The following is a 17,123-nucleotide window of genomic DNA, read 5'->3' on the forward strand; positions in this document are numbered from 1 at the left end:
CGGCTGGTGGAAAATATTTTTGGTGGGGCTATGGAAATGGTGACAAAAACGTGTGTGTGTGTGTGTGTGTGCGTGCGCGTGCGCGTGCGCGTGCGCGTGCGTGCGTGCGTGCGTGTATAAAATATAAGCACTGCAGAGATCATTACAGCGTCACAGGTTGTGTCCTTTGCCCTTGAAGTGAAGGTTATGAAAATGAAAAGATGTAAAGCTGATCACAGGCCTGACCGGGTCAGATGTATGCAATCATTTACGCATGAAGTAGAGCATTCGTGGCTGTAAATCACTGTATATTCCAGTTTCTTTTTAATAACACTAATGTCGCTCTATCAGTACTTTGGTAGTAGATTGATTTCAATTCATTTTATATACATTTTTCTTTTCTGAACACTATTATTTCAACATTCGTGGTTTGCGAAAAGCACAGAGTAAATGAAATGTCCAACATTCATGTTGCCTTTAGAATGGGTAACAATAACTTTGCACATTATCACATATTCCTGGTAGATCTCCACTGTTTACCTTTCAATTAAAAAAAATGTACCGCTGTGAGAACTCTCATTCATCCAGGATTGAATTTCATGTCTCGCCGGTACCACACTTACTTTCAATGCAGATTTGTTTCTGGTCTGAATCCATGTTAAGCCCTACATTTAAGATAAAATGTTACTAATCTCCTTTGGGAAATTCAGGAAAGAAAGCTCTCATTTCTCAAAAGGTCAGTGTGCATTACCAAGACAAGTAATCAACTTATAGCGGGACATCTGAATAAACCCCCACCCTGTTATCTCACCAATTACACCCCAACCCCTTCCCTGTGTCCCTCAGGGAAGACCCTAACCATCTGTTCTGCCGGAGCCTCCCTGCTAGGACAGACCAATGTCTCTGCATGCTCAGCTTCAGATGATCGAGTGTGGTGTTCACAGTATCAACTACAAGCATACAGCATACATCAAATCAGGCCTCTAATGGCTGGAACACAATAATCATCTAATGGCAGGAATCCCAGACAGTCTAATCAGTTGTTCATTGGCTTAAAGCCGAACTGACCTCCGGATTTCATGGAAGTCCATTCATAAATGTTGGAGATTTTCTGTTGACAAACTAACACAGAGTTGCATTTCCTGTTTGCTTCTTATTGATTCTATTTGAGCTTCTTAAAAACTTCAGCCAGCTGCACCAGAGCTGTAAGGCTAATCAATGTATGTGATCAAAGGTTCTGAATGTAATGGATTGTATTGATTTAGTGAAAAAGGTTGTGCATTATGTCCCACTTTCAATTTTGTAGCATCTCTATAGCCAGTGGTTTGGATAAAAGCCTGAGCTTCTATTGTTTTTTGTTTTTCTCTGTACGGTTGTTTCCGGTAAAAACAATGCACTCTTCTGCACGTTTTTAATAATAATGATAATAATGCCCTTATGCTATTTGTGTGAAAGCCATATTATGTTATCATCCATTGTTGTTCAAAGTTTGAGCCGAACAGTTGATTTTCTCTGCAGCCAAATCACAACATCAAGCTCCATTTGATACAATTTGCCTTGCCAATACTTTTGTGTGACTGTCCATATTTCTATAGTCCGTCTGTTCATGAAAAAAGCTGTGGAATAGAGCAGTCAGCATCTGTTCATGGTTCCTGAAAGCAGCTGTGAGGCTCAGACTGACCTCTGCACTGGGACGCTGGGGCCAAAATCAATAATGGCATCGTATCACTTATCAGACTGTAACAAGCTGACTGATTGCCTCATCGACTGTTTCTGTAGAGAGCAGAGAGAAAGGAGAGGGAGATCAGACGATAAAAAAGAATAAAGGAAAAATAGTTAACTGGCTTTTGGGGGAAAGGAGATAAAACCCTCTAGTTTACAAATTGAAAACAATACATGATGTTTTCTGTTATTGAACACCAGAGGGAGGCAATACTGATGAAATCTAACTTCAAAACGTTTTTCTTCTTCACAAATTACCTTGGCACTTCACAAAGATATTCAGAGGATAAAAACATGAGTAATGTGGACACAATGAGCAATTGCACAGAGAGGAATTCACTGCTCATCTGAAGGCAGATAAGCTCAGAGACTTGTTTTAATCAACTCTCATGCAGCTCATAAAACCAGCACTAAATCAGGATATTACATAACAACTAAAATCAATATATCACCAAGCTTTACTGCCTTGTTACCTCCTTTCATTTGATCATTTCCTCTGATTGTATCCTCTCCCCTTCCCCTTAAGTTAACATTTGTACCAAAAAAGTCAGTGATTTCACTGTTGTTTAGCTGTCCAACCCACAACTTTGTAAAGAAAGTAAAGTTGGCTTTAAGCACTTAAAAGGGGATGAAATGTCAGTGTTGTATTTACAACATGTTCTCGCTTTCCTACCATTATATCAGACCTGTAGCAGGTTTAATCTAATGTAAATGCTGCAAACACTGGTGTAATTTCCAATCAACAGGTTCACATTTTTGCTTTGTGTTTCTTCTATAGGCCACAGTGAAGAAGAAGAGGCTCAAAGAGAAGCAAGGTCTTGGGATGTTTGCACTCTGCCATTTCCCCGTCTCCCCCGGACATTCAGGCACTGGACGCTGGGCGACACTCTGAGGTAAAGATCCACATAAAAAAAGTAAAACCCCCTCTGCAGACAAAACCCTCCTCTGACGACGTTGACCTTCAGTATCCGCTGACTCATCCGTCCCCCACTTGTCCTACGCCTTTTGTTCTTCCTCACTTTCTCTCCCTCCCTGTCGTTGTTGTTCTTTTTTCTCCTGTCTTTCGGGGGCACTGGGGACATTGATCAATGGTCTGACTTCTTCTTGGTGTGGGCTCAGTTTGGAGTGACCCGCTGTGGTCACTTTGTCACACAGACATTTATGGAAATGGGGGGGGGTCATGGCCTCTGACTTTGAAGTGTCCGGTTAGGGACATGGTTTTGAGATGGATGGCATTTGGAGTGTGTGACACGGTGGGAGAGGGTTTAGAGGAGATGGCGGGTCAAGGGGGAGATGAGGGGTCATGGGGGTCAGGAATTTGAGGCTCAGACTGTGTTGTTCCATACGGCAGCCGGATGACAGCAAAGCATCGGAGAAAATCAGGGAAGTCTGTTTACTGCTGCCACAAAAATACTTTTCTCTACACTTTGTCTTCCTCAAAAAGCTGTTTTTAAACTCATGTGTTTAATCTGCTTTGGATAGCTACAACAAAGTTTTTGTGTTTTGTTTTGGGCCACGAGCAGACACCAAACTCTAGCTCCTTATCATTTCTATCCTCTTAAGGCCTCACAGTAAAGGGCAGTGTTTGTAAGATATGTGGGGTGATAATAATGTGTGGTCCATAGTGCAGCAGCTGTCTTCCTCTTCTCTTTCCAGCGTCTCCATTACAGATCTGCCGTCTCCTCTGCTCTCTGTCTTCTTCCAGTCCAGCTCAGCCTGTCCCAGCCCAGCTGTCCCCTTCCTTCATTAGCCGTCCCACAACAATACCCACCGCCTGCTTGGGCAAAGTCACTTTCAAAGGATAAAAGACTGAAAAAAAGTCTAACTTTTTACTTTATTTTTGGTTGATTCCCGTTTCTTACAAGGAAATCTGCACAAATCCCGACTTTGATGGTAACACTGGATACAAATACTGTATGTGATGTGAAGGATAGAGTTTTTAACCTCTGTGTTCTGATTTAAAGGACTGCAAATGTATGGTTTTGGTTCAGTCCAACCAGCACCCTCTGAGTGTGAGACGTTTCAAATTGCATTAGACCTGCATTCCTCTTTATGGCCAGAAGGGGGCAAATCCACTGCAGGAAGTAGTCTCAATGTTTGAGAAAATGAACATACTTCTCACTGTCTCACTGCTGTCATCACATTGTTTACAGCAGCAGAAGTTCTCATACACTCTCATAAACTCTCTTCTGCTGTATGCTAACTTCCTGGCACAAAACGCAAACTAGAGAATGAGCATATTGACCAGGACTTTTAAAACATGAGAGTAACATGTCAGGCTGGACAGATGGTATAATAAGTTAATATTACCTTTTCGAAGGCTGAGATAAAGAGTCTTGCTGAGTCACACTCAAACACACACACACACACACACACTTGGAAAACACTAAAAAGCTCTCTGGTGTTTTATTTTCGGTGAGGTGGGCTGTGTTAATGGCAGTAAAGTGCCAAGTCAGTGAACAGAAGTGAACTCTCTTCTCACTTGTTAGCGTGGGACCCAGAGGGAGGAACGGGGTCGTTTCTCCAGAAAAAGTGAGAGAGAAATACACACACACACACACACACACACACACACACACACACACACACACACACACACACACACACACACACACACAAAACCCCTCTCCTCCAGCATTACTCAGTCCTCCTACTGGTTTTCCATGGAAGCGCACAAGAGTAGTTAGTGTTGTGCACCACTTAGCATGCAGTGTTTAAACAATGCAAATGCTAACAAGCTGATTTATATAACATTTGTTCTCCATGTTAACTATCTTAGTTTTGTTTGTTAGCATGCTCAGCACTAAAAACGGTAATGGCGGCTCGAGGAAATGTTAGAAAATCACCTAATAAGGATTCAGCCTCCGAGCACCATGGAAATATTTATAAAGATAAAGAAAGAGTTTTTCAATAAAAGTAATGGACTGACCAAAAGAAAACATTGCCATAAGCATAGCGTACAAAATCATGACAAAAGAATTGTCAAGCTTCTTAAGTGCTTACTCTGAAGGTGTCAGAAGATATAAAGATGTATCAACTGGTTGATTGAAAGAGAAATACAATGTCTATTTGCTGCTTTAATATAGCAATAGCATGCCTATTGCACTGCACACCCACCCGTTCCACCTTCACCCTCTCAACTTGACCTCTAAGCTTCAACGAATCACTCAAAATACCTTTTAATTCCCTTTCCACTCATTCAGTCCCCGCGGTCTGTTGACGGCCGATTAATGCATTGCACAGCATAGCATGTGGAGTGTGCAGGAACAAAGATGAGCAGAAGCATGTTATGTAAGTTACCCCATTGGAGTGTATTGACCCCCCCTCTCTGTAGCGACTGCAGCCCTTGATGTAGTCAATGTGTTTGCTAACTGCACTGTAATTTAGCTAAAGGCTTGGATGCTTGACTAGGGATGAGAGGAGGTGTTTCCCTAAATGCCTGGGAGCCATTTAGCTTCCACACAAAGTGGATCATATTTTCTCGAAAGTGTTCAATCTGACACAGGATTGTGTTCATGCAAAGTGTGTGAAAGAGAAGGGGATGGATGAAGCTCAGTCTAAAAAGAGAAGGGGGAGGAGAGCGAGGCAGAGGAGAGTTGTGTGTGTGTTCAAAGAGGGGAACTAGAGGCAGGGGGGCTAGCAGACAAAAGTGAGAGAGGGGAGGGAGGAATGAGGAGGAGGAGGAGGAGGAAGGGGAGGCGGTGCTAAGGCAGACAGCAGGGAAGGAAAGCTGAGAAGAGGAACAGTGGAGTGAAGTGAGTAGAGAGAGGAGGAGAGGACCGGAAAATAAGGGGGCTTCCATTTGAAAGTCCTCGTGTAGGGATATGAAGTCTTGGTGCGCTGCAGATGCAACGGCAGGAAGCTGGAGTTTTGTAGAAAAGAGGTAGACGACGGAAGAAAAGAAGGAGAAACAGGGAGAATCTGAGCCAACAGAGAACTGGAGTGGTTTTTCTTCCAAGAGAGACGAAGACAAGTGAAGGCAACGATGCAGGGCTCTCACTGGGGTGAGTGTGGAGCAAGCAAGAGAGTGTGTGTTGGTCTGTGTGTCTGCATAAGTGTGTGTCTTACATTCTCCAAAATCAGGCTCTCTTTACCTTACCCTTTATCCCAGTTTGGCTTTGTCAAAATGAGGGGGAAATGTGCCTAAGGGAACTTTGTATTCATGAGCAAGTCAGTGTGAAGCCACTTAAGAGGGTGTCAGTTGCCAAAAGGCTAATAATGGAAGGTGTGTAACGGAAAGAGTTGGAGACAAAAGTTGCTTAGCAGGCCCAGTCATGCACACGTCCCTATTTTAACAGGATTTGAGATTAGTTTAGGAATGTCAGAGATATTTTCTTAAATACTGATAAACTGTTCATTTAACTGTTCACATAATGATCCCTGGAAAACCTGGTTTCCTGTCATTTTGCCAGAGATTGAAGACAGCTGGATGATTCAGAGTCAGCTGACATGAAGTTAGTTTCTAAAGTTGTTACGACTGTAGCTGACCCTGCAGCCTTTTGGCCTACTCCATCTGGGACAAACAGAATTACTGGGATGTGTTGAGGTGGGATGATGAGTTTTTGGGGGTGTTTATGAGCCCAGGTTTTTCTAATCCAAACCCTGGGTAATCTGCTCATTTCAGGCCGTTGGGGTATTGATTTGAAACTTTAGCCTTTGGAAAAGCTGTCTCACCCTCTGGACAGTTGGCCTGGAAGAGCTAAGAAGAAAGAGGAGGAGGAGGGTGGTGTTTTTCAATCTGTCTGCGCACACACTCACATTCAAGATAAGAAGGAGCATGAGGCAGCAGATACATTTCTTCCAGAGCAGACAATTAGACTGCATCTCAGAAGTGTGGCCCATACGAAACATGTTTTTATCCAGAAGGCTCTAAGGGAATCTTTTTGATGACGAAGCACTTTTGGAGACACGGGCTGCAGTTGTTTCTCTTCTGTCTTGCCTTTGCGTGTAATTACAAGACTCCTCGTGTGCCCTGGGCCACATATTGTAGTTTCTCATCAAGTTTGTTATGGACCCAAGAGTGACGTGTCAGCAGATATGTTTATAGTCAAGGCGGTTTCTATTCACTCAACTTTTCAGAGTAGCGGTTTGACCGTGTCATGTTGAGGTTTCATTTAAGACAAGACTGTAATTACGTAGTCTGGATTTTGGCAGGGTCATACAGAGTGACGTTCCACTCCATAAACAAAATGGCTTTAAATGGGCAGGTGTCAAGAAACAAACGCTGACATTAAGTTTAATTCGAGGGGAGTGAGAGTGGCGGACAGATAGCCGAGAAGATGGGTGACCTCATCTGCTCTGAACAAAACAAATGAGGTAAATGTGTCTCACGTGTTGCCGGTTACATACGTAACCCTTTCCAGCCATGTTGACTCAGACTTCCTGTGTTTGTGCAGATGTGTACTGTATATGAACATCATTAAAGGTGGTAAAGTAGCTCCATAGAGTGAGATCTCTTTTACCTCAGTTTTTCCTTACCTTTCATCCTTTTTCTCTAGGGTCCCATAGCCTGGATTAGGTTGGTAAAATAAATGTGTTAGGTTCGGCAAACAAATACTTTATTGCATTCACTCTTACCTCCCTCAAAGAAGTTATATTTTCCTTCTGGTTTGTTTGTTGGTATATATTTTGAGCAGGATAACTGAATAACTACTGACCTGATTGTCATGCAAATTAAAGGAAGGATGTAGCATGGGCCAAGTAAGAATCCCCTTCAACTTTCATAGTGGTTCTGAATCACAGGGCAGATACACAAATGATTTTTCCTTTCGTTTACATCACAAGATATGGCATTTTGCCTTAGATCGTCTTATTTGCTTCATTAGCACCAAACGGACACGTTAAAGGATTCAATACTGGATTCGGATTCAATTTGACTTCCAACCCTGGCTATATTATTTTCCATTGATCTTGATTGGCATACATTCCATGCCAGGTATTTATGTAAACCCTGGATTGAGGAGCATAGTGGAGCGCTGCGGGACGTCTGAAAGAGAGACAGCGAGAGACATCAGCCTGGCTTCTGTTCAGTTTGCTGAATGAGAGTTTTCCACACCAGTCTGCCCCCCCCCCCTCCCTCCATATTCCTCCAGTGTACAGCGGCACGGACAGTGTGTCTGAATACGTCTGCACATGTGCTTCTCTGCCATGTCAGATATTTTCTCAGATGAGTGGAAGTGAATTATACGTCGAAGCTGGCACAGTTAAAGTGAGGCGTCGCTGCTTATGTAATAGCTTCTGTGGAACTCATTTGCCTGACTGTATTTAATATCACTGCCAGTGTGTTTGTATCATTGTGTGTGTGTTATATTCTGTGATTCCACACTAAGCTTTGACCCATTTGCTAAAGAGATATTGTGGCCTACTTCTCCTCAACGAAGCCTAGTAGTAAAGCGCTCTCCTGAAAATCAAGACTCACTGCCCCCCTCCTCCTTATCCTCCCTCACATTTTTGTGGGTCACATTGTCAGTCAAAGTGTTGTTGCCTTCAGTGTGAGATAACAGGCTCCTTCTCACTGCTCTCTGCCCTGAGACAACTGAAACAATGGATCTCACTGCTCATGCAGCCAAAGCAGCAGGGGGGGAAGGAAGGGAAGTTTAGGAGGGAAAACTTAACTCTTCTCTCTACATTTGGGACAATGAGAAGCCAGAACAGTCTTAGGACCCTGATTTTCTTAAATAAACTCCAGTGAACATCACGCAGAAGACAAAATGACCTGCAGTAGCAAGAGCTCAGAGATGTACCTGAGTATTTTATTAACAAATCAAATAGTAAAAGCTGAAGTGGTCATTGATCCTGACAAACAGTAGTCCTCTGGCCAGACTAATCTCTGAGTCTCTACCACCGGCATTCTTGGTATTTTCAGTGTCTGCGGGTCTGACCACTGACCGCCGCTGGGTAACTGTCTGTGGCTGGAAAAACCTCTTGGAAAATCCAACATTTGGAGCTGACCAGGAATGTCAGCCATATTTCCCTTTTTCACTTACTGTTACCTCAATTTCCTCCAATGCCAGCTGACTCTAAACCAGCACTCTCCAGCTCTAGCGCTGTGTCGGGCGGGGGATGGAAACTCTTCACTGATATGGGTTGATAGCATACAGAATTAAAAAATACTATCAAGTATTAAGAACAAGCATCAAATGGTCAGATTCACTAACTTATTTAATTATTATTTGCTTTAGATTGTCAACTAGCGCTGACTCCACGAAGTCTCTGCTCTCAATCGAGAAATAATTCAGGTTAATATAGCCCCATTAAATCACAACTTGTCATTTTTCCATTTGGTTCTTTAACAAGGTCAAGCAAGTAAGATAAAACATATTCATTCATTATATTTACAGGATCTTGTAGATTGAATGTTGTAACATTTGGAAAAAGCCAGGAAAGTCTTCATGCTCAGAGGTGTCAATCTTATTTTCAAATGTATTGACAGGAAAGCAAACAACAAATTAAAATAAGTGTTCTTTGGAAAACACGTTGATATCAAATGTCCCAAAACAAAGTATTGACGCTTCTCTGAAAGTCTGGTATGTATGAAGCGTTATCAAATTGTAAGGATTTGATCTTGTCTGAATATTGATGAAACCTCGCTATATGTAGTCTGTGTCGAAATGAACAGAACAATTTACTTCAAACTGAACCCATAAACAAGCGTGTGATTGGCGTTTGAGTCCCTGAACGACCATAGTGTTTTCACAAGGCTCTGTCGCCACTTTCATCGTGTCATTGACGTCTACTGCATCCCATTTCAATAGATTGCTGGCTGCTCTCCCTGTCAACCCCCACAGGGACTTTGTGAGTTTTTTCTGCAGTTGTATGCTTGTGTGATAGAGGAAAAGAATCAAGGCTTCGTTCACCCCACTCTCCAGCAGCCTCTCAAGTCCGAATTGAGGCCAGATGCTTTGAGATGCTAAAGAGCCAAAACGGTCTGCTGTCAGACTGTCACACACGCACAAAACTAACTTGCTCATTCACCTATTCAGTCACTCTTTCTCTTTCTTCCTTGCTTCCCCTTCCCGCTTTTCCTGTCTCCCTATCTCATTTCGCCCTGTGCATGAAGAATGTGGGCCTCCGCTGCCATCGCAACGCTTCCAAACAGAGCGAGAAGCTAACGGCAACAAGTTGGTTGTTAAAGAAGAAAAGGGGAAAAAAAACTGGACTGTGGGAGGACCTGTTGCCAATTACTCCTGCACACTTTTTCACTTTTTAGAAAGCTTTTTTCTTCGTTTGCATCACCACTGAAAACCTGAACTCACAACTTTTGTTCAACTATGTTACTTTGCCAAAGAGGACAATAGTTTTTGGTTTGAGCGAAATACTCTTGGCAGTGAGGCAATGGGTTAATGAGGACTGAGTAGGTTTGCACGTATTCAGCATTCTCCAACACACACACACACACACACACACACACACACACACACACACACACACACACACACACACACACACACACACACACACACACACACACACACACACACAAGCCAAGCCATGTGGGGGTAGGTGACAGTGAGCGACCTCTCAGACAGACAGTCATTGTGTTGGAATGGAGGCATATTATAACCTCAGGTCTTCTGGCAAAGCATTAAAAGACTTCAACTCAATTTTCAGTGGAGTCGGCTGACTTCATTGCAATACCATTTTCTTTCCTGTTTGAAGTTTTATTGTGGACTTTCAGTGAGTGGATGCGTGACAATTATATGGGGGGGTAGATTAGGTGTGGAGTGATTGCCTCTCTGAGGTATTGTGTGTGTCAGTGTTTTTGCAGCCTTGCCTTTACTTGTGGATTTTCTTTTGTTTCATAGCCGTGGAGGATTATTGTGACTCACTAGCCGGTTGATTTCTCTCTACCTCAGTTTCTATGTCTGACTTTCTCACCCTCTTCAACCACTGGGATCACTGGTTTTAGGATTAATCAAGGCCACCCAGGCTCTGTGTATCGAAGTGGAATATTTCTACTGGTTTGAACAAGCTCTCAACTTCAAACGGCTCCCTCAAAAAATCCTGCTTTATTTTAACTGTTTGGGTACCACTGAATATGCTCTTGGGATCAGTGAAACTCCACTCAGTAGTGACCACCCATTATAGAAACGTTACACAAAGACATATTTATGAATGGTTCGAATTATGGCTCGCATACTGATACTTTTGCCCCCGTCCATATAGTTCCTGCTCTGATCTGACAATCTTATACTTTCCACCTGTTGCTTTGGTCTTCACACTGGCTTTGCCTTCGGTTAGTCACGCTGTGGTGTTGCTGTTAAAGCAGGGGCCGATGGAAATCTAGCTGCACACACCAGTGAGCAGGAGGTTCGTAGGAGAGGGGGGATGGAAAAGGAAAGAGTGACTGGAGAGCAGTGGAGCAATAATCGAGCACAGGAGGTAAGGAAGAGAGGAAAGGGATATGGGTGAAAATAGTCAGGAACAGGAAAGAAGGACGAAAGATGAAGAAGGAGGGGAAGAACTGAAAAAACATGGCAGTTCATCTGCAGGATGTCAGCGTTACCAATAGTTAAAGCTGCACCAATCAATACTTTCATATGACTAATGGCCAAATAGCTTAAGGTAAAAGCATTAGAACAATGGTTAGCGACAGATTTTGCTAGTATGTACATTATCCAAGTTTTAACATACAACAAGTCTGCTGCCTCTGCTCTAGATCAACAAGATGCACCCATAGGATCTCTGGTTTTCAAGGACTGAAGATGCTTACGCTTTACTTGTTTTCACGTGATAGTTCACCAAGTGTAGATTTCATGTCTTTTTTGTTGTTGCTCTTTGTCTCTTTTTGTTAAAATCCTTAAAAGAGAGGCAGACATGTGGAAAGAAGAGGATACAAGAGAGAGATGATTTAGCTAGGGAATGATGTCTGCCTTCTCTTTTGATTTTCTCTTCAGGAGATCTTAAGGTACTTAGACCTGTGTCTGGCCAAATAATGTCCAAACAGGATTATAAATGGTGTTCCCAAGAGCCCAGGCCTCTTTGGAGCCTCTCTTTGACTACCTGGTATTGGAATTCCCCTTAAACCCCCGACCATCACCCCCACCCAGCCTGCCTTTGTATTGTTACTTCTAAAGCCACTTATCTTTCTTCTGCCTTATTCCCGCTATTCTAACTTTTCTAACTGAGCCCAGGTTGCGTGTAATTATGAGGGGCGATCTGCTGCTGCAAAATAATGGGCTTCCTCTCCTGGGTGATACTGGCCTTATGAACAGACTTATCATAACGGGATTATTTCCCAGTCACAGACCCCTCTGCTGGATCTTGTTAGAGAGCTACCTGGGAACCGCTCTCGTCTGTCAGTCCTGCTTTTACTCATCCTGGGCCAGTTGGAGGAGGATGAACCCTCACAACCATTTGGTTTATTTCCAGTTCGCAAGCATTGACGATGTGTTTAGGCTATTCGGCATCCTTCAATAGAGAAACGGTTTTAAGTGTGAAATGGCCCTGGGTTGACCCTGCAATAGCTAGCTGCTTCACTATTGGAGTTTATTTTTGAATGTCGAATCATATGCCTCGCTGACAGAAACACCTCATGAAAGACTATCGGAATAATTTCAGGCACTTGAGATGTTTTCTATTTTTAGTGACTACGTCTGTTTTCTCTCTGCTTGTCTTGCGCTGCTGACAGCAGAGGAGGATGTGTGTAATGAGGAAGGTGGAGGAAGCGGTGAGGGCGAATGGAGGGATGGTGAGAGTATTTTCATTTTGTTCGAGGAATGCAGCCAAGAAGGGGAGGAGTAGAGGTTCAATAACCTTAAGAAACAACCAGTGAGCAACATCAGACGAGGAAATTAGCTTTTGGGATTTGTTGCCAGAGTAGCCAGAACAAAAACAGGCCCTTGGAGGTTACAGGGGTGGGAGGGCAGAATCAGGCCAGCTCCCCTTCACCCATCAGGGGGTCACAGGGTTAGCTGAGGGGGGTCACGGTTGACGGTCTCAGAGGGTTGTTAATTCTATTATCCCTGCCTGAGAGGTCCTTGTCAGGCCTGGGAGTGAAGAAGAGGTGGGCACGGCTAGATAAAAGGTGAACGGAGGTTGTGAGGCGTGATTATTTTGGCATGGGAAGAGATCACATACCACACATATCTTAATCTCCTTGAGCCATGGTACTCATGAAGTCTGTCTCCTCTCTTTCACCCCCCCTCACTCCCTGTCACACACTCACAGGCCTGCTCACTGTTTAGTCAATAATCAACTGGCAGGAATTGAACCACCCTGCTGACTGATCATTAACGAATAATTAAACCAGCCCTATGTTTTTATTCTCTCAATTCCCATGTGGTGCAATATTAAACACTTTTTAAAGTTCCCAATATGTTTTTGTTTGGAGAACACTAAGGTCCCAAGATAGCTATAATACAAGCAGTTTGTTTTGAAATGTGAAAGAGTTTGTATTTGCAACACACGTAACTCATACAGTAGGACTCAACAAATCACAATCTAATCATTTGATTAAATTGTGTAAAAAAACTACTCTCAATGTTTCCCAAAACTTGATATCATGAGAATATTTTCTACTTAGGACTTGCATGAGTCGCTCACTGTCACCTACCCCCACATGGCTTGGCTTGTGTGTGTGTGTGTGTGTGTGTGTGTGTGTGTGTGTGTGTGTGTGTGTGTGTGTGTGTGTGTGTGTGTGTGTGTAGTAGTGTGTGTGTGTGTGTGTGTGTGTGTGTGTGTGTGTGTGTGTTGTGTGTGTGTGTGTGTGTGTGTGTGTGTGTGTGTGTGTGTGTGTGTGTGTGTGTGTGTGTGTGTGTGTGTGTGTGTGTGTGTGTGTGTGTGTGTGTGTGTGTGTTTCAGTCTTTATGATTGTGTTAGTCCTGGCAGACTGTGCGCAGACATAGCTGGCATGGATTATTCCACTTGGCCAGACTGATTTGGGCTTGGCACGACACACTGAGTATATGTGTCCCATCTCTGTCCCTCCGGCAAACTAACACTGATAATACTATCTGCAAATGGAAGACTTAATCTGCAGCCACTTATCGTGTTCGTAATATGTATCCATGTTTCTCTTCCTAGAAATAGTGCAGTGACCAAGTGAGGCAATTACTTCAAAGATTGTGTTTGATATGTGTAGGAGCTCTGTGATCATGAAACTGTGAAGCGACTAGTTTTCAAACCGCTTTAAATGTAATACACAGTTGATTGCTCACCGGATTCGGACAGGGTCAGGAAAATCAGCGAGCAGCTGCAGATGGAGATGAGCATGACTGTCTGTCATCCCCAGTCTCTGCTAAATCCATCCCCTCTTCCTGCCCCGCTAATGACATTGAGCATTATCAGTGGCGTCGCCAGAGACAAAGAGTGTATTTAATGAGGGGATGAGCCTTTAATGTGGGGGGGTCTGTGGATGTGCCCCCCCAGGAGAAATGTGTTAAACAAACAGCGGTTAAGTGGCTGTAGATAATGAGATATGCGAGTGGCAACAGGACTAAAGTATACAAATAATTTGGCTTCATTGTTGCAGCAAGATTGTTGTTAATTGTTATACATTTAAAGTGGGGCAAAAAAGTATTTAGTCAGCCACCAATTGTGCAAGTTTTCCCACTTAAAAAGATGAGAGAGGCCTGTAATTTTCATCCTAGGTACACTTCAACTATGAGAGACAAAATGAGGAAAAAAATGCAGAAAATCACATTGTCTGATTTTTAAAGAATTTATTTGCAAATTATGGTGGAAAATAAGTATTTGGTCACCTACAAACAAACAAGATTTCTGGCTCTCACAGACCTGTAACTTCTTCTTTAAGAGCCTCCTCTGTCCTCCACTTGTTAACTGTATTAATGGCACCTGTTTGAACTCATTATCAGTATAAAAGACACCTGTCCACAACCTCAAACAGTCACACTCCAAACTCCACTATGGCCAAGACCAAAGAGCTGTCAAAGGACACCAGAAACAAAATTGTAGACCTGCACCAGGCTGGGAAGACTGGACAGCTCTTTGGTCTTGGCCATAGTGGAGTTTGGAGTGTGACTGTTTGANTTCAAACATTATTTTTCTTTTCTTTTTCTTTCTTTTGTTACTTTTTTTGTTAACGGTCCGCGATCTACCCGCACCACACTCACGATCGACCGGTCGATCGCGATCGACTGGTTGGTGACCACTGACCTAGAAGAACACTAGGCTTGTTTGAGACGCGTTGCGGCTCGCCTCGAAAGTAGACGAGAATAGCCGATCGCAGCCGGGGGAGGTCTCAAAAAGCTCGCCTGAAGTCGGACAGCTCCGAGTCGGCTTCTTCTTCTTCTTCTTCTTCTTCTTCTTCTTCTTCTTCTTCTTCTTCTTCTTCTTCTTCTTCTTCTGCTGCTTCGCCTTCTTCTTCTCTCGTTTTTTTGGCGGATTGCAAACAACTTTAAGGTCGGACAAAATGACTAACCATCATGCAACGCACGAGCAAGACGTTGATCGAAATTGCGCAGGTCTGCGCAGGTCTCGCTTGTCTCAAACAAGCCTATCTGCTCTGCTGGCCGTGACATTACCGAGTCAAGTGTGCGCAGCCGGGTCGCTACAACGCAGTTGACCTATTAGCTTAGCTTAGCTTAGCTAGCTGGCTGAAAGAATGTAGAAGCTAGAAATTACAGTTGCCATTGACGTGTTAGCTTAGCCAGCCGGCTGAAAGAACGTAAAAGCTAGTAATTACAGTATTAACACGTCTTCATTCATCTTTTTGGCATTGTTACTGAAATAAACATGGTCTACATTAACGTTTCACCCGTTGTTTAATGGGACATGTTAGAAATTAAAATCAATGTTTTAATGGGGAAATGTAGTTTAAACATGCCGTCAGTTTTAATGCAGTTTTACACTGAAAAACCGGAAATTCTTGTGCAACACCAGCTGTTAAGCTTTATTCTGAAACTCTTTCATCTCCGGGTGGCAGTTAGCATGTGGTAAATTTACAATTTCCAAAAGAGGTGAATTTAGTAGCGAAATTATATGGAGTGGTGCAAACCGAAGCCTACTGATTTAACACTACAACTATAGATGTCGAGATACTACCATGCTGAATATTAAATGAAGGTACATTTTATTTGAATACATTATTGTTTACAGACGACAGTAGCATGTGACAACATCCGGAATGACCGTTAACCGAACGACCCGAGAAATATGTTTTAGAGTATTGATTACAGCGTTTAGAATGTGTTACATGAAAAGTGATGAAAGAGAATATGAGGAGAAAAGGCGTGTTAAGCATATATTGAATGTGAAAAGAACCAATCCTCTCTTTAAATATAACAACGGACATTGGAGACGAGGCGAGCCGGCTGGCGGGGAGGAGCCAGCAGAGGATATATAACAGCACCGGAGGAGAGATCGGCCTCTTCTCTTCCCTAACGAGGAGCGGATCACAGCTGTTTGTCTGACTGAACAATATCATGCTTGTGACCAACCCGCGCCTTTTTTAATTAAAGTACCCAATTGAACTTTCACAGAGACTCCATTTAGTCTCCTTTTAAAGCTTCTCTCCTGGACGGGAGAGAAGTTTACAGACACCAGTAATGGAGTAATTTGTAGGGGGAAATCAGCTAACTTTTTCTNAGCGACAGCCCCAAAACATCACTGCTCTAGAGGAGATCTGCATGGAGGAATGGGCCAAAATACCAGCAACAGTGTGTGAAAACCTTGTGAAGACTTACAGAAAACGTTTGACCTCTGTCATTGCCAACAAAGGGTATATAACAAAGTATTGAGATGAACTTTTGTTATTGACCAAATAATTATTTTCCACCATAATTTGCAAATAAAGTCTTTAAAAATCAGACAATGTGATTTTCTGGATTTTCTTTTCTCATTTTGTCTCTCATAGTTGAGGTATACCTTGGATGAAAATTACAGGCCTCTCTCATCTTTTTAATTGGGAGAACTTGCACAATTGGTGGCTGACTAAATCCTTTTTTGCCCCACTGTATATGTAAAGAACAAAATTGAAAATACTGAAAATTATTTATTTAATCATTTTATTTTTGAGGAATTGAAGAATAATGATAAGATGATGAGCCCTATACCACTTACCAGATGAGTCTCATTTACATATTTTTAACCCATGGATGTGATTCTCTAGTTTCCATTCGGCTGTTTCAGTTTTAGGGTGCTGGTATTGTATGACATGACTTACTGGGACACAGTAAATTGAACAGAGATCATTTTAATATATTTAAAAAATCTTGAAAACATTTTGTGCTTTGACAAGACAAAATGTTTGCTGTTTTATTTTCTGCAAAATTACAAAAATAATCTGTATTAAATTCACACAAGATAGAGAAATATGTTAAGTAATAGCCATAGTATGTTTTTACAGTAAAATGCATCACTAACACTTACTTTTTCAGCATTTAGCACTTAGGTGGTGCTTTGAGCTAAATGCTGATGTATAACCGTAACCATGTTCACCACGCTGGTATAGTGTTTTAGCA

General features: G+C 42.6%; 1 protein-coding gene across 2 annotated transcripts in view; it reads left to right on the plus strand.

Moving 5' to 3' along the window:
* The window catches only part of lzts2a (leucine zipper, putative tumor suppressor 2a), a 38,432-nt gene that overhangs the window by 14,696 nt on the left and 6,613 nt on the right, over positions 1 to 17,123 (plus strand). Inside the window, exon 2 of one of the 2 annotated variants that reach the window (XM_010768500.1) lies at positions 2,480 to 2,594. The gene's annotated coding sequence lies outside the window, so the exon portion shown is untranslated. Of the gene's footprint in view, positions 1 to 2,479; positions 2,595 to 5,423; positions 5,706 to 17,123 lie in introns of those variants that run through there. The other variant, XM_010768501.1, reaches the window with a different exon arrangement.

This window comes from Notothenia coriiceps, unplaced genomic scaffold, assembly GCF_000735185.1.
Source record: "Notothenia coriiceps isolate Sejong01 unplaced genomic scaffold, NC01 NC01_scaffold00005785, whole genome shotgun sequence".
Lineage (NCBI taxonomy): Eukaryota > Metazoa > Chordata > Actinopteri > Perciformes > Nototheniidae > Notothenia > Notothenia coriiceps.